Source organism: Dasypus novemcinctus, chromosome 23 (genome assembly GCF_030445035.2).
Source record: "Dasypus novemcinctus isolate mDasNov1 chromosome 23, mDasNov1.1.hap2, whole genome shotgun sequence".
NCBI classification, from domain to species: domain Eukaryota; kingdom Metazoa; phylum Chordata; class Mammalia; order Cingulata; family Dasypodidae; genus Dasypus; species Dasypus novemcinctus.
Window position 1 is genome coordinate 25,632,082 of NC_080695.1, and position 18,632 is coordinate 25,650,713.

The 18,632-nt window shown below is 43.1% G+C and overlaps 1 protein-coding gene across 1 annotated transcript in view; it reads right to left on the reverse strand.

The window, feature by feature from the left end:
• Window positions 1–18,632, reverse strand: part of LOC101430775 (zinc finger protein 713) — a 70,334-nt gene that overhangs the window by 8,315 nt on the left and 43,387 nt on the right. The gene's annotated exons all lie outside the window — the stretch shown is intronic.

The following is an 18,632-nucleotide window of genomic DNA, read 5'->3' on the forward strand; positions in this document are numbered from 1 at the left end:
CTACACTATACACTCTCTGGAGGACCCAGAGCCATTCGTTTTGATTTCCACACAATATTTGTTCCAGTGATTTGCATAGATGGTGTAGTAGTTTGATATTATTGATGAATTCCAAAAAGAAATACTGGATTATGGTTGTAAACTGATCTTCTCCTCTGGGCATATTAGATTACATTGGATCCAGAGGTTTACTTGGTTAAGTAATCAGTAATCTATGCCAGTAGGCGTAGATAAAGAGACATGGCAAGGTACAGAGTTAGGGGTCTTAATGTTGGGAATTTCGATGTTGGAGTTTGATGCTGAAGCTGGAGCCCTGGGAAGAGAAGAACTCCAAGCCCAGAGAGAAGACCTGGGAAGAGAGGAACCCAGGAGGCCTGAATCCTGGCAGATGTCAGCAGCCATCTTGCTCTAACACACACAAACAGACTCTGTAAGGGAAGTAACTCATGCTTTACAACCTATAAGCTCGACCCCAAATAAATACCCTTTATAAAAAGCAAATGATTTCTGGTATTTTGCATCAGTACCCCTTTGGCTGACTAATACAGATGGACACAAAATAAATGGGAGGGCATAAATGAATGGATTCCATACAAGTTTTTCTATAAGCAGCAACTTCTCCCCATGTTGTGTGTGGATTTGAGCTGTAGTATTGAGTGGAGTTGAGGCAGGCTGACAGAGCACAAAGAACCCAGGCACTGAAATTTGAAAGCTTTGGGTTCACATTAATAACACACTGAACCTAAGCAGCCAACTCCAGCTGTCCTTAAACCAAAAGGTGATCTTAAGAAAAAAAGTAGAGGGAGCAGATGTGACTCAAATGGTTGAGCGCCTCCTTCCCACATGGGAAGTCCTGGGTTTGGTTCCTGGTGCCTTCCAAAAACAAACAAACAAAAAAAAAACAATGAGCAAACAGACCAAACAACCAACTTGGAGGAGCTGATGTGTTCATGACTGGGCTCCAGCTTTGCACATACAAGGTCCCGGGTTCAATCCCCAGCCCTGGTATCTCAAATAAATAAATAAATAAAAGAAAGAAAAACAGTAGAAAGGGAATCAAATTGAAAGCAGAAATCAAGTAATTAGAAAATAAGAGAATGCCTGAACGCATTAATCCCAAATAGCTGTATTTTGAGGAAAAATGACTATTGTATAGATGTGTGGGGAAAACACAATATTTGTAATCCAACCAATTGAATTAGCAAACACACACTAGGATGGTGTGGCTGATATATGAGCTAGCTAGCAGAGATTTTGAGATATGGGATTTCTATATTTATGTTGAAGTTTCAGAGTTTGAAGAGGTATGTTGTGACAACTTTTATGTGGCAACTTGGCAAGGCTGCAGTACCAGTTACTTAATCAAACAGAAATGTAGGTATTGGTGTGAAGGTATTTTGTGGATGTGGCTAACATCTACAATCAGCTGACTTTTAAGGGAGATTACCTCTGATAATGTAGGTGGGCCCCATCCAGTCAGTTGAAGACCTTAAGAGCAAAAGCTGAGGTTTCCCAAAGAAGAAATTCTGCTTCAAGACTGCAGCATCAACTCCTGCCTGAGTTTCTAGCCTGTCAGTCTACCTAACACTTTTCTGATTTTCCAGCCCTACAACTGAGTATACCTTTATGTATATTTATAAATTTCCCCTATTGATTTGGTTTCTCTGGAGAACCCTGACCAAGACAAGAGGAAAGTGTGACCTCTACTCAGGCTTATCGCTACTCATGGAGAGATAAATGGCCCAGCCCAAGGAAAGCTTGCTTAGCATAGGCATTCTGCAGTGCACAAGCCAGAAGAGGAAGGAAGAAAAGCTGGTTTTACCAAAGGTCAGACAGTGTGAGTCTGGTGCTGTGGCAGGTTGTATTTTCCATATCTCCCATCCCGTATGTTCTTCTTACAGTATGATCTTTTTTTAAAGATTATTTATTTATTTATTTCCCCTCCCTTCCTCCCAGTTGTCTGTTCTCTGTGTCCATTCACTGTGTGTTCTTCTGTGACCACTTCTATCCTTATCAGCGGCACTGGGAATCTGTGTTTCTTTTTGTTGTGTCATCTTGCTGTGTCAGCTCTCTGTATGTGCGGTGCCATTCTTGGGCAGGCTGCATTTTCTTTTGTGCTGGGCAGCTCTCCTTATGGGGCGCACTCCTTGTGCGTGGGGCTCCCCTACTTGGGGGACACCCCTGTGCGTGGGCCAGCTCCACACAGATCAAGGATGCCCGGGGTTTGAACCTTAGACCCCCCATGTGGTAGGTGGATGCCCTATCCATTGGGCCAAGTCTGCTTCCCATTACAATATGATCTTGACATTCCTCTCCTTAAGTATCTATATATCCTCTCCCCTTGAACCTGGCTGGCCTTTGTGACTGCCTGGACTAACAGAGTGTGATAGTGAGACTTTTGAGGCTAAGTTCTCTTGGGATGCTTACTTAGAACTCAGCCCTATACTGTGAGGAAGCCCAAGCACTTGTGGAGAAGCCCACATGAGAAGGTAGGAGGCCCATGGCACAAAGCCTCCACTGAGCCAGCACCAGCCTTCCAGCTTTGAGATTTAACTATCCAGCCCCTAGTCAAGCTCCCCCTGCTGATGCCTGGTGGAGCAGCAATGAGTGTCAGGCCTCCATCCCAGAGTCCTGCCCAATTTGCATATTCATGAGAAAACAAAATAATTTTTTCTTCCTTTTTTTTGAAGATTTATTTTTTATTTATTTCTCTCCCCTTCCCTGCCCGCTCCCCCCAGTTGTCTGCTCTCTGTGTCCATTCACTGTGTGTTCTTCTGTGTCCGATTGCATTCTTGTCAGCAGCACCTAGAATCTGTGTTTCTTTTTGTTGCGTTCTCTTGCTGTGTCAGCTCTCCATGTGTGCAGTGCCATTCCTGGGAAGGCTGCACTTTTTTCGTGCTGGGTGACTCTCCTTATGGGGCGCGTTCCTTGCGCATGGAGCTCCCCTATGTGGGGACACCCCTGCATGGCACGGCACTCCTTGAGTGCATCAGCACTGTGCGTGGGCCAGCTCCACATGGGTCAAGGAGGCCCGGGGTTTGAACCTTGGACCTCCCATGTGGTAGGCAGACACCCTATCCGTTGGGCCAAATCTGCTTCCCACAATTATTGTTTTAAGCCACTAAGTTTGGGGGTGGTTTGTTATAAAGTAATAGATCACCAAAACAAATAGATACATCAAAGTCCCTCTTGAGTAGGTTTCTCTGGGATATTCTAGGAAGAAACAGCAGGGCTGACACGCACATCTGGTACTAAGAAGACCTTCTGAGAATGGCAGAGCTAATTCAAGAAAGGGAAGAATCCCATCTTATCTGGGATCCAGCAGCCAGGAGCCCTGGGGCCACTGCTTTCTTATTTGTGTACCTTCAGCGAATGGGCAGAGTCCCCTATAGACAAGTCAGGGGGGAAGAGGAGTCACTGGATTAGAAATTCTCACATCCGGCTGGGTATGACCCCCACCCACTCTGCAAAGACAGAAGGTCGAAGAAAATGGAAAGGGACTTGGCCCCTCCCAGATCAAGTCTGTTCCTCTGTTCACATGACAGTCCAAGAAAAAGAGTTCAGAGGGAATCTGCTCCCTGCTTGCTTGCTCTCCAGGAGTTAACATTCCACCTGTGCCTTATTACCTTCCCATTTAAAGAAGAGCCAGCCAGGGCACACAACCTGGACTGTGTTGCATAATGCCCCATCCCCCAACCCCAAACTCCGATCTGCCTGGAAACTCAGAATGGGATATCATTTGGAAATCAGAACCCTTGCAGATGTAATTACTTAAGTTAAAATGAGGTTATACGGATTCGAGTGAACCCTAAACCCAATGATTGTATACTCACTTGGGAACAAGGCCATGTCATGATGGATCAGAGCTGAAGCAGCGAGTCCTCAAGCCAAGGACTGCCAAGCATCGCAGGCAGCCAAAAGAGGCTAGGAAGGGGCAAGAAAGGTCTCTTCTCTACAGAACCTTCAGAGAGAGCATGGGCCTGCTGACACCTTGATTTCAGACTTTTAGCCTGCAGAAGTGTGAGAGAATAAATTGCTGTTGTTTTAAGCCACCCAGTTTGTGGGTACTTTGTTATGCAGCCCTAGGAAGGTAATATATAACCCTTCCTCTAAGTTGGTTCCGAGGACGGAGAAAGGTAGGGAGCAGGGGCTGAAGGAAGACCTGGACTGGGGATTTTTCAGAGTTTAAGATTGTCCTCGCCCAGTCAGTCAAAGACCACCAGGGATAAATCTGCAGTCAAAGCAAAGTCAGGTTTATTAGCTTGTTGGGGGAACTACTTTTCAAAGAAACTCTGGGTGTCTCATCAAACCAAGGCATTTAGGGAAAATAAAATGAAGCAGCATTTTCTTTCTTTCTCTTTCTCTCTCTTCCCCCCTGCCCCCCCACCCCAGTTGTCTGTTCTCTGTGTCTATCTGCTGTGTCGTCTTTGTCCGCTTCTGTTGTCAGCGGCACAGGAATCTGTTTCTTTCTGTTGTGTCATCTTGTTGTGTCAGTTCTCCGTGTGTGTGTCACCATTTCTGGGCAGGCTGCACTTTCCTTTCGCGCTGGGCAGCTCTTCTTAGGGGGCACACTCCTTGCATGTGGGGCTCCCCTACGTGGGGGACACCCCTGCGTGGCAGGGCACTCCTTGCACGCATCAGCACTGAGCATGTGCCAGCTCCACACGGGTCAAGGAGGCCCAGGGTTTGAACTGCGGACCTCCCATGTGGTAGACAGACGCCCTAACCACTGGGCCAAGTCCGCCGCCTGAAGCAGCATTTTGCTAGCCTCAAAGCAAAGCAGTATTATGTGTAAAGGGTCAATGTCAAATCTGGACTATTAGGTGTACCTGTTTCTGGTACCTCCGAACTATGAACCCTGGACTGCTTGGGGCATCCCTTTTATTCCCCAAAGTGCCCACGAGCCCCCTGCGGCCACTGGGAACTGAAGTTTGGATTTCCTGCCGTGGTTTTGCACTGGGGGACTTTAATTATGGCCTTGGGGTGACGGAGGCAAGTGCTCTGGCTGGGGGAGTTGTGGTGAAGATTTTTCCTGTGCCGTGTCCAAGAAGCCTCCATGCGACCAGCCAGCTCGGAGACCCAAGTCAGCACCCACCCCTCCCTGCCACTGAAGTCATGGGTGGGGTAGGGGTGGGGCGCCTCATAGGCCTTTGCTGCAGAGAAAGGCAGAGGGGCTCATGGCTGTCAGGGGAGAGGGTGCCTGCTGTGAGGGCACTCTGATGGGATGGGACTGAGGTTCCACCTGAAACACTTGGGCAAGGCGCTTAGCCTGTCACCCTTCACGCGTAAAATGGGGGATAAAAGTTCCTTCTGTGTGGGGTTCCTGCCTCTGGGCCTACCGTGTGGTGTGCAGGCTGTAGCATCCCAAAGCCGACCTTGTCAGCTGACCCCAGGAAGAAGTGAGGCTCCTGAGAGGAAGGTGGGGCCTGGGGCCTGGGGCCGCCGATTCCATCTTGAGAGGAGTCACAACAGGCCTGAAGCCTCTCAGATCAGAAGCCAAAGAGTCTCAGGAAAAAAGTAGTCTGCGGAGCTGCTGGAGTAGGTGAAATTCCCAATTGTCCTGCTAGAGACATCTGGACTGAGTTGGAGAAGACACTCCAGCCATGGGTCACTGAGAATTGTGAGGATTAATCACCCTATATATTTGAGGATTGATCACCCCACACAAGACTGAATGTGTATGTGTGTGTGTCTGTGTAAAATATATGGGAACTTTGTACTTTCTGTATATATTTTTTGATAAATATACAACTGTGCTAATAAAAAATAATTTTTAAAAAATGGAGAAAAAAAGAATAAAGAAAATTTTAAAAAATTAAAAAAATATGGAGGCTGACAACTAAAAAAATTAGTCCTAGAGCAGATATTTTAAAAAAAGGGTGAGGTGGGGGAGCAGATTCAAGTGGTTGAATGCTTGCTTCCCATGTACGAGGCCCTGGGTTCAATCCCTAGTACATCCTAAACAATAAAAATAAAAATAAAACGGGGGCCCTCTGCAGTGGGTCTTTTCTCAGGTAGTGTTGACACATCCACTGGGATGCAACCATTCAAGACTATGCATGTAGTATCTCTAGATATGGTCTGGTTACATCTTGTAAATGCTGCCCGTAAATGTTTCTTTCCTAGGTGAGTATTTATTTTTACCTTTACACATAAAAACACAACACACCAATTGTTGATGACTTCCTCTGTGCTAGGCCTTGATCTAGAACATTGCTGTTTGAATCCCAGTTCCCAAAATCACTAACTCTGTGAATTATGTTAATTTACTTAACTTCTCTGAACCTCAAGCTTGTAATTTATAAAAATATGCATAATACCATCTCAGTGGTTTCTAGTGGAAAGGTAATGAGAAAATGTGCAGTGAGTCATATCATATGGACATTTGCCTTGACATGAATTCATAGGTACTCAAAGAAAAAGAAAGAAACTTACCAGTTCAACAGTGTGGGCAATTCTGCATGTCATTCTACTTGCTAAAAATAAGCCCTGGAAGGAGCTGGGATAAAGTAAATCTGTGGTTCCCAAACTTGGTTCCTGCCTCTTTTTAAAGTGTGAGCATCTTCTGTGCTTATGGCAATTTAAGAGATTTAAAAACAAGTTTTAAGTTGTGTAATATAACACATGTACAGAAGAAAACACAACGGAGAAATGTACAGTTTGGTGAGTATCTGTGTAACCATCCAAATCAAGAAATAGAACAGGCTGGCTGACGGCAAGGCCTGTGCCATTGATTGTTAATCTCATGGAATAAAGTGTGGAGCAAGGGCGTAGCAAAGAGAATGACCTTCCTGAATGAAAACTGGTAGAATATGAAGGTATAAAAGCAGAAAAACCCCAGCAGTTGCCTCATCATCCAAAGGCACATACCATTGTTAATAAGTTGACGTTTTCCTTCCAGTCTTTAAGAAATAATTTCAAACATACCAAAAAGTACAGGAGATACTATAATAGACACCCATCCCCTCATCCCTCTTTAAATGACTTAGATGTAGACGATCAGCTGTACCTTCCATACCCTCAGGTATTTTTTTTTTAATACACATTATTTTTCTTTACATAATTAGGATCACACAATGCACTGTATCTTAAAAAAAAAAGTCCTATCTTGAGCATTTCCCAGCATATCAAACATTCTACAACCTGCTTTATCACAGCTGCATATGTTCTGGTGTATGGCTGAAACAAGTTACTTCTCAATTCCCCATCATTAGGCATTTAGGTTATTTTTCAGCAAAAAAACATCACTACATCTTTTTTCAGGGAGTCATCAGGACAAATTCCCAGAAACCCCCAAGGTCAGAGACTCCATTTATTTATTTATTTAACAACTTTATTTCAAATTCACAAAAATAAAAGAACAGAAAAAGGCAGCTCAACAAGTTATGGAAACATTACTCCTCAAAATTTCTTTTCCAGGCACTTTTATCTCATCTAAGTCTAACTGCTAACTCAGTTGTTCCTCTAGTGTTCAGAAAGATACACAGATAGAAACAGAGTAGTAAAATAACATAGTCAGAGACTGCCTGTCTTTAAGGCTCTTTATACTTTTTGCCAAATCGCTCTCAAGGAATCATGGGAGGGGGTGTGGGGCTTGGATTTTTGTTGCCTTTTAAAACGAGTTTTATTCAGTTACACTTACAGAAAAATGCATATAAGCATCCAGCTCACTGACTCTTCAGAAACTCAACACATTTGCATAACCAGCACCCAGATCAAAGTTCCAGCTGCCCCTTGCCCCCTCGCCCCCTCTGGGATTTTAAAGCCACTAAGGCTTACTAACTCAGTCAAGTTTTTCTAACTTTATTTTATTAATACTTCAATAAAGCCTAGTCCATGGAAACATGGTAAGTCTGCAAACACAGAACAGGCTTAAGTCCTAGCTTGGGGCAGTTTAATCATCATCATTTGTGTTTTCTTCGCCTCTTTCCCAGTTCTCATCTGCTTCAGGCTGGAATCTGGCAGTGTGGGAAACCTCCAGGCTCCTTTTCCACTTTGCTCTTTTCCTGCATCTCTGCCATTCCCACTCCCACCCCCACCCCGATCCCACATTTGCCAGTAGCTGTTCCACTTCCCACCAGAAGAGGGCCATCTAGCTCACACTCACTTTGGTATCTTGCTATTTATTGTATTTACAATATTGGCTTCACAGTCAAAACCCAGGCAGGAAGAGTCCTAGACTAATAACTGGCAAAACTCTAATTTGTAATGAACTGGTCATTTACATTCTCCATGTCTGCCCTTAAGCACCCCAACTTACCAGTGTGGAGAAGGAGGTGGGCCAGGTAGTTGGGGTTGGGGGCTACACAGCTGGGCAGGGTAATGTTATTAGGTTCAAATCAGTTCTGAAGAATGCCTGGCAGTCCTACAATGTTTCTTTAGAACACAGTTGTTTCCACACTCCACAATCATTGCCCGCTTCCTCTCTAGCCTCCTTCCCTCCCGACACTCTCATCTGATAGCCTTGCCTCCTGCCTGACTGAGAGAACCACCAGACCCAACTTGGTCATCCTCCATCACCCTATCCATACACTTGCCTGCCTCTCTGCATACTCTCCCCCTCGTTTAGCACTACTGAAGGAGTGTCCTTGTCCATCAGAAGTCGTGCCTGCCATTTATGCTGTGATACCATTCCCCGTTTTCTTCTTAAGAATGTCCCTTCTTTGACCTTTCCAGCTTTCTTCAGCATGGTAAGTTCTTCTGGGCTGCATTATTCCCTCCAGCAGATCAACAGGCTCGTGTCTTTCATCCTTAAAAAAAAAAATCCCTCGGACCCACCCCCTCCAGTTACACACCTGCACTTCCCAGTCAGAGTTTAAACAGAGTTGCCTACTTATGCTGTTGCCACTTCCTTACCTCCCGGTTTCTCCTCAACATGTTTCAATCTGCCTACAGCTTTTACTATCCCACTAAAGCTGCTCCTGTCAAGGTCACTAATGATGGTCATGTTGTCAAATCCTACGACATCATTTTTTCTTCATCCTGACCTCTTAGCAAGGTTTAAAATTTTTGTTATTGTTTTTTGTTTTGTTTTGAGGTATCGGGGCTGGGGGACCTCATATGTGGGAAGGAGGCCCTCAACCACTGAGCTACATTTGCTCCCCTTTTTAGCACAATTTACCACTACCCACCACTTCATCCTTCTTGAATAACACTCTTCTGTTGACTGCTCCTCCTCTGCCCAACTTGTAAATTTTGAAGAGCTCCAGGGCCTCATCCTGAGCCTCCTTATATCTTTTTTTCCCCCCATGTCCAAATGTTTATTTAGTTTATCACCTCCATGACACACTGTTTTATCTTATAAAAAATAAAAAGGTAATTAATTGACTTGAAAGTTGAGGACATATTTATGTAACGCAATTATAAACATTAAACCTAAAGAAGGAAACGCTAATAATTAATATTCTAAATATAATTTTTCCTAATTTTTCTACTTAAATTCATTTGTGCCATGTATGCAACAAGGAGAAAAGATTTTAGCAATGAAGATAAAATGATTACCTTTCTATAAATGCTTTATGGTCAAAGGTTTCTTTGCCTTGGCAGGGTAATGTGGAGGAGTGGCAGTGTCTAGATTTCTCATAGCTGATTCTCAGGAAGCCTTGACCATCATTAACTGTATTTGCAGGAGCAAAAAATGGGTGCAGTGGCTCCGCAGCAGGAACTTTGGTGAATGTAAAGATGTGGGATCTATCTCTAATGTCACAAAAGGAAATGTTTCCAATCTCCATATCCAGGAAAATCCCTACTTGGTTTACTGGGAGAGGAGTCGAAGGTATAGTGCTGGCTGAGTAGAGCTCTCCATTTCTCAAATCCGCAGTCCAGAAGCCATGTTCTGAAGATAGTAGAATTTCCACGTCGATTAACAGATTCTTTGTGAATGCCCAGATCCCATTCTTTGCTTGTTCCCATATCCACCTCCCACTATTGGTGTCCTGAGGTGAACCAAGGTATGCCTAGGACACAAACCGAGTGGGATCTCTCAGCATACTCTTCCTAGTTCTGTTTTAAATATCCATATTGGACACTCCTCTGGTCATATATATATATATATATATTTACTATTTATTTTATTTTATCCAAATTCTACTCAATTTATTCATTTTTTAAAAAATATTACATTCAAAAAATATGAGGTCTCCATTCACCCCCACCGCCCCCACCCCACTACTCTCCTCACAGTAACACTCTCCCTCATCATCATGACACATCCATTGCATCTGGTGAGTACATCTCTGGGCATCGCTGCACCCCACGGCCTGTGGTCCACACCATAGCTCACACTCTCCCACGTTCCATCCAGTGGGCCACGGGAGGACATACAATGTCCGGCAATTGTCCCTGGAGCATCACCCAGGACAACTCCAAGTCCCGAAAATGCCTCCACATCTCATCTCTTCCTCCCATTCCCTGCACCCAGCAGCTACCATGGCCACTTTTTCCACACCAATGCCACATTTTCTCGATTATTAACCACAATAGTTCATGAATAGAATATCATTAAGTCCACTCTAATCCTTACTGTATTCCTCCTTCCTGTGGACCTTGGCTTGGTTGTGTCCATTCCATATCTATGTCAAGAGGGGGCTTAGATTCCACATGGATACTGGATTCAATCCTCCTGCTTTCAGTTGTAGACACTCTAGGCTCCATGGTGTGGTGGTTGACAATCTTCAAGTCCATGTTAGCTGAGTGGGGTAAGTCCAATAAATCAGAGTGTAGGAGCTGAAGTCTGTTGAGGCTCAGGGCCTGGCTATCATATTGTCAGTCCAGAGATTCAAATCCCCTAGATAGATCTTAAACCCCAGCATCAACTACAATTCCAGTAAAGTAGCATGAAAGTCTTGTGAAAAGAGATCACATCTGAGTCCAGCTCCATCACGCAGAAACACCAGCTCCAAAGAAGGGCCAACTGACATGGCAGTGAACCCCATCTGCCATGACCATAGAACCTGTGGGTCTCTTTAGCCCTCAAAAGGACCAGTACCTGGGGTTGTAGCTACTTTATCTGTCTCTGAGACTCTGCTCAGGTGTGCATAAGGGCAATCCTTCTGAAAACCTCCAGACTCTTTTTTAGAGACTCATAGCCATATAAACTCATTTGTCCTTTCCATTTCCCCCTTACTTTAGGTCAAACAGCATTTTTTTTTCATTTTTTATTGATTTTGTAAAAATATTACATTAAAAAAAAATATGAGGTCCCATTCAATCCTACCACCCCCACCCCACCACTCCCCCCCCAGCAACCCTCACTCCCATCATCATGACACATCCATTGCACCTGGAAAGTACATCTCTGGGCATCTCTGCACCCCATGGTCAATGGTCTACATCATGGCCCATACTCTCCCACATTCCATCCAGTGGGCCCTGGGAGGATTTACAATGTCCGGTGATTGCCCCTGAAGCACCATCAAGGGCAACTCCAAGTCCCAAAGGCGCCTCCACCTCTCATCTCTTCCTGCCATTCCCCATACCCATCAGCCACCATGTCCACTTTTCCCACTCCAATGCCACCTTCTCTCTGTGGACCTTGGATTGGTTGTGTCCGTTGCACCTCTATGTCAAGAGGAGGCTCAGATTTGACATGGATACTGGATGCAATCCTCTTGCTTTCAGTTGTAGGCCCTCTAGACTCCATGGTGTGGTATTTTTAACTCCTCTTATTATATGTAGACAGGGATATTCTGTTGGTCTGCATTGAACCTTTAATTCAAGGTCATTTTCTAGTTACATCATCAGCTGATACTTGGTAGTGATCCCTCGGTGCCAGGGAGGCTCATCCCCGAGTGTCATGTCCCACGCTGGGGGGAAGGCATTGCATTTACATGCTGCGTTTGGCTTCGAGACTGGCCACATTTGAGTAACACAGAGGCTGTCAGGAGGGAACTCTTAGGCACAGTGCTGCTCTAGGCCTTGTTCTTATTTCAGGTGTAGAGGCTCACAAGCATAGTCATTAGTATCAGGGGCTCACTGTTGGACCCTCATTCCTTCCTGGTCCTTACCGTTGCACCTGGGGGACTGCTGCTGCTCCCCTAGGGACCACGACAGAGCCCCCCTCCCCACCGGCCAGGAACCCAGTACCCCCCCAGCTGTTGTTTTTAATTGTTTCCACTATGAGTATATCCAAACATTTCCATGCACCCTGGACACATGCCCTGTATAACTCCCTGTCAACCATATATTGCCTGTCAATAACATCCCATACCAGTATTCCTCCGCCGCCATTGTTGAACCACTCTGTGATCCAAAACTTCCTGAAAAGTGAAGCCCAATATAATGTCAGGTTGCCACTAGTAAAATGGAATATAGCGATGTGTTTAAAGGTTAGATATAGAATACATATTGATTTGGAAAAATTCTACATCCTATCTTTTTCTTTTCTTTTTTCCTAATTATTGAGCTTCTCTTCACAAGAGCCTTAGATCACAGTAATTCATATACACAATATACAGTACTCCCACATATCCATTATAAAACCTTTTCCCTTCCACAGTGATAATCTTTTAACTTATTCATATCGTATTTACTGAAACTGATGTACAGATATTGAGACAATAGCTTTCAAACAAGGTAACATTTGTGTTTACATTGTGGTTTATACTTTAGGCTACACAGTTTTCTAAATTTTTTAGTTATCCTATGTTTTACATTATGGTTTACATTATTAGTCTGTCGTCCCCTATATGTTTTTGGTGTAATATTACATGTTTTATATCCATCCTTGTGTACTCTTGTGAAACACTTCTTTTGCCCTCACATTTACTTTAGTTCCATCTATTCAATATCTATTTCCCCCTCCCCTTGGGGCCCACAGTGACAGTCAATCTTCATTTCTTGAGGAGCCATGTTCAGAGATACTTGCAACAGTGTTGAGGGCTTGACTTGCTCAACTGCCCTAATGCCCTGGGAGCCACCCTTTCTCTTGAGAGATACAGTTCCCTCTATTTGATGGCATTAGTCCTCCCCAGGATGTGGGTCTACCTTCACTCTCATTATATGGGTCTCTACCCAATGGTATAACCCACTCTGGCAAAATGAGCATTCAGATATTCCCTCCTCAGGTCATATTAAATGATGAGGTGGTTATTGGCCGTGCTAACATCCAAGGTCATATCCACTTGGAACTTCAGCATCCTTGGGTTCATCTGTAGATTACCTCTCAGGTTGGGCTCCAGTTCTTTGATCTTGGAAAACAGATTGCCCAGCTGACTCCTGGCTGATGTCTTTATTCTGAGAGACCACAGAACAGAAGGGACACAACAAAAATCCCCCATAAGTTTCCTTCTTCAATGAATTGATGCAGTGCAGGCAGCAGATGTATGCACATTTCAGGGACATGGGTTTTTCAAGATAGGTCATGCAGATGGGACATGTACTTGCTTTTTCTTTCTTTTTTTTTTTTTTTGAGGTACCAGGGGCTGGGAATTGAACCCAGAGCGTCATATGTGTGGGAAGCCAGTGCTCAACCACTGAGCCACACAGACTTCCCTGAGTTGCTTTTATCGTTTGTTTTGCTTGTTGTTTGTTTTTTCAGGAGGCACTGGGAACCGAACCCAGGACCTCCCGTGTGGAGTTGGGTGCTCAACTGCTTAAGCAACAACAGCAGTTGTACTTGTTCTTTTAAATTGTTCAACCATGGTCACGCTTTCTCCTCTACTAGGTTCTCCTCTGGCTTCCAGCTGTTTCCACTGTCAGCTCAGTACTGGCATGAGATCCATCGACCAGGGGCTTTTATATACAGGGTCCCTCCTTCCACCTCATTCACATCCTGCCTCTCCTCTTTGATTTATATTTTATTTTTTAAAAAATATTTATTTCTCACCCCTTCCCGCCCTGCCCTGCCCCGCCCCGTCCCAGTTGTCTGCTCTCTGTGTCCATTTGCTGCGTGTTCTTCTGTGTCCGCTTCTATTGTTGTCAGCGGCACTGGGAATCCATGTCTCTTTTTGTTGCGTCATCTTGCTGCATCAGCTGAGTGTGCAGCACCACTCCTGGGCAGGCTGAACTTTCTTTCGCGCTGGGCAGCTCTCCTTAAGGGGTGCTCCTTGCACATGGGGCTCCCCTATGCGAGAGACACCCCTGCGTGGCAGGGCACTGCTTGTGCACATCAGCACTGTGCATAGGCCAGCTCATCATGGGTAAAGGAGGCCCTGGCTTTGAACCATGGACCTCCCATGTGGTAGGTGGACACCCTATCTGTTGGGCCAAGTCCGCATCCCTCCTCTTTGATTTAATTTGACAGAAATGAGTATTTTACTCAGGACATAGAGAGGTTAGGACAAAGGAGAACATTTTATCCTGAGAATGCTTTTTTCCCCTTAATATGGACAAAATATTATATTATCATTTTAAATGACATCTAAATGTTATTTCTATCAATGATAATATTTGGGATTAGGACAGAAACTTTTAAAACCATTTGACATCATTATTAATTCTTATGAAATGGATGAAACTGGTTTCAATTTTTTTTTTTTTTGTTTCAAATGTTTTTTCCCCCTTAAGTACTTTTTGCTCATAAAGTAAAACTTACTCATATTCAGATCAAGAAAATCAATTAAATCTACTCACAAGACCTATTTCACGGCTTTTTTCCTATGATTGCCAAGATCTACGTTTTGATGTTTGGTAAATAAAATCCCAGACTGTTCCTCTACAATCAAACAGTCAAGCTCCTGTTTAGGCTAGTCAATTAGAGTCCAAAGAAAGAATTCTTTCTGATAGTCTTAGTATTTACATTTATGTTATAAAAATAACATACATTTTTCCTTTAAACAAATCATTTTTGTTCTCTTCAAAATAAATCCTCATGGTTTTAGATGACTTACAGGTGATATGGGTTTGAGGCATGAGAATGGAAAACTGGGAAATGTGGGGAAGGGTAAGTGTGGGAGATTAGATTAGACCATTGCAACAATGGCATCTTCACTTAGTTTCTTGCTTTCTCCAACCTGCTCTCCCCACAGAAGTCATAATAAATACATTGGATCATGTCATTCCCTTGCTTAAAAACCCTAAATGCTTCCCATTGTCCTCTGAATAAATTGCAGACTCCTTAAAAGGACCAACAAGGTTGTATCAGGAGTGCTTTTGTTGCAAGAAGTAGAACATCCATCCATCAGTGAGTTAAACAAATAGAAGTTCCTAGGAGTTTGTCTCATTTCACAGAATGTCCAGAGGCTGGCAGTTCAGGGCAAATAAGGGGCTCAACAATGTCATCAAGTAGCCAGATGTTTTCATTCTCCTGCTATCTTTAGCATTTTGAACTGTCACCTCATATTCACAAGACAGCTGCAGCAATTGAGGTCATGGCAGAAAGAAGGGGGTAGGGCTGCCCCCTTAACAGAGAAGCAAAAGCTTTTCTAGAAACCCAGCAGACTTCTCCTTATGTCTCATTGGCCAGGACCACACCACATGGCCAGCCCTAGCTTCAAGAGAAGATGGAAAGCTATGTATACAGCATGTTCACCTCTATATGGGGATTGACAGTTGTATTAGCTATTCACAGTAGCTGCCATAAATGCCATGTGCTTACCTCTCCAACTCATTTTGTATTCATTCATAAGTAATCAGTCTCTGGGTAGATGCTTTTGAGACTGTGTGAATATCCTGTTCCCCAAACAAATTTTCAATCAATGGTCTTAGCATCCATTGATGATTCTTGTTTTAGTCAATTAATTAGTAGGGTGGTTATATAATGGTGATTTTTCTAGCACTCCTACGACATTTATTATTTGGCATTCTTCTGTAAAGTAGAGCTTTCCCTATTCCTCACATCTCACTTTATAAGTAATTGAGATACAACTCACATACAGTGAAGTGAATATATAGCTCAAGTGTTCAATCAGTTTCCATGAAGGGATACCCACTTGTAATCTGACCCTGTCAAGATATAACATTTCCATTAAAGTTCTTTGTGCCCCTTGCTATTAAATCCATCTCCTCTGAAAGCAGCTACTAATCTAATTGCTATCAACATACATTAGAACTGCCTACTCTAGTACTTCATATAAATAGAACAGTGCAGTATCTATTGGTTTAAGTCTGGCTTCTTTCATTTGACATACTGTTTCTGAGATAGACTCATGCTGTTGCGCTTGTCCTTTTAAAATTTTTAAACTTATTTTTTGGTATTAGTATGAACTCATGGATTTTTTTCAAATAATAAACTTTATTTTTAAATAAGTTTTAGATTACAGGAAAGTTACATCGAAAGTATAGGGATTCCCATATACCCACCCCCTCCCCACTCACATTTTCCCCTATTAACAACATATCAGTGTGGTACATCTTACATTAGTGTGTGTACATTTGATGAACAAATACTGAAGCCAAGGTCTATAGTTTACATTATGGTTTACACTTAGCACTGTACAATTTTACAGTATACATTGGCAAAATGTATAATGGCCTGTATCTGTCATTGTAATATCATGCAGAACAATTCCCTAAAAATGCTCTATGTTCCACCTGTTCTTCCTCTCCCTTCCCTCAGAACACCTGGTAGCCACTATCTTTATATCAATGTTACAAGTTCTTCCATTACTACAACAATAAGTCCAATTTGGTCCATGGTTGCATTTCCCCCCTTATGTTTGTTCATTCTTCAATCTTGAGGACTTTGGGATGGTGATGCCTGTTCTGCTTCAGAATGAGAAGAAGCTTAGATCCCATGGGGCAGATGGAAGGAGCCGTTTTGTTTGCAGTTGTAGATACTCTTTGCTTTTTGGGATGGGGGTTGTCCATCATCATCATTTTGTTAGTTGTCCTGGACAAGTCCAATAAACTGGAGAGTAGTTGTTGACTGCAACTCTGCTGAGATTCAGGGCTTTAATTGGCATATGAACAGACCAAAGATTTAAGTCTCTGGGACACATATTAAATGGCTATAGTGCTCTAATTATAGGTTTAAATAAAAGGGGTAGAAGAATCATGTGTAGAGAAATTGTAAATGAGTCTTAACTCTTAATTGGGGAAATAGGTTATCATATATTTCAAGGTAAGACCCACTGATGGGATGCTGATTTCATGAGATTGTGTGCCTTCCTTATAGAGTCTGGATGTCTCTAGATATCTCAGGAGCACCTGTTTGAGGTTTTGTTTACTGTGGCAGTGAGATCTACCCGAGATGTGCAGAAGCCTAACCTCTGGAATGTCTGTCTGACTTACTTTGAAATCTCTTAGCCATAAAAACTCTTTTGTAGTTAATGCTTCCTCCTTTTTGTCAAGGTCTTTTTCCAAATCATTGCTGGCTGGCACTTGGTATTGAACCCTTGGTGACAGGGAGACTCATCCCTGGGAGTCATGTCCCACGCTGGGGGGAAGGTAGTGAGTTTATTTGCTCATTTTGGTTTATAGAGAGGCTACATTTGAGTAACAAGGAGATTTTCGGGAGGTAACTCTTAAGCAATAGATATTATTATATTAAGTTTCAATTTTATAAGAATAAGGCTCATAATAAGTATAAGCATTAATATTGTGTGCTTGGTGTATTGGTCTACTTCTTTTATTAGGCACTGACTTTGTACTCTAGAGATGCTTTTTTTAAATTCCCCCTGCCCCTTGCAGCTTGCTTGCTGTCTGCTCTCTGTGTCCATTCACTGTGCGTTCTTCTGTGTGTCTGTATTTATTTTTTTATTTAGTCTGCCCCGCCTTGTGGCTTGCTTGTTGTCTGCTCTCTGTGTCCATTCACTGTGCGCTCTTCTGTGTTTTTACTTGCCTCCCTTTTTTTGTTGCGTCACCTTACTGAGTCAGCTCTCCACAGTGCTTGTGGGCTGGGCGGCACTCTGTGGTGCTTGTGGGTGAGCCTGCCTTCACAAGGCCCTGGGATGTGAACCCAGGGCCTCCCATATGGTAGACAGGAGCCCAACTGATTGAGCCACAGCTGCTTCCTTAGAGATTCTTTTAAAAAATATTTATGTAATATTTTATTTGCTGACCTCTTTGAAACATTCCAAAATTGATAAGGGTGAATGGAACTTTCCATGCTAAAATGTTGCTCACATTTATGACAAATTTCAAACAAAAACATATTTTAATGTAGTATCTACATTTTACTCTTGAGGAATCAACAAGTGAAAACTGCATTTAGGTAGTAAAACTTAGTTACAAATACAAGATAAATATCAGTATCATACTTCTTGTTTACTGGAAAACATAACAGTTTTGACAGTCATGCTTAATACCTTGGGTTAAACAGAAAATGGGCAGAGGTATGCAAAGATTTAACAGTTCAAATAATCCTTAGCCCTTCTGAGAAATTATAGATTATAGACAGAATATGTATAGTAAATATTTTGTAATATGGTGATTTCAGTCATTAGTGACCATCATTCAGTTGATGCATTCAAAGTAATTGCAGTTTTCAAAAAAGATTTATTTTTCCCCTTCCCCTCATCCTGCCCTGCTACTTTTGCTGTCTGTGTTGTCTTCTCCTCTCATTTTTTTCTTCTAGGATTCACCGGGATTCAATCCTGGGGACCTCTGATGTGGAGAGAGGTTCCCTATCAATTGCACCACCTGTTTCTGGTTTCTGCTGTGCCTCTCCTTGACTCTCCCCATGTCTCTCTTTCTGATGTGTCATCATCTTGCTGTGTGACTCACTTGCATGGGCACTGGCTCACCATGCGGGC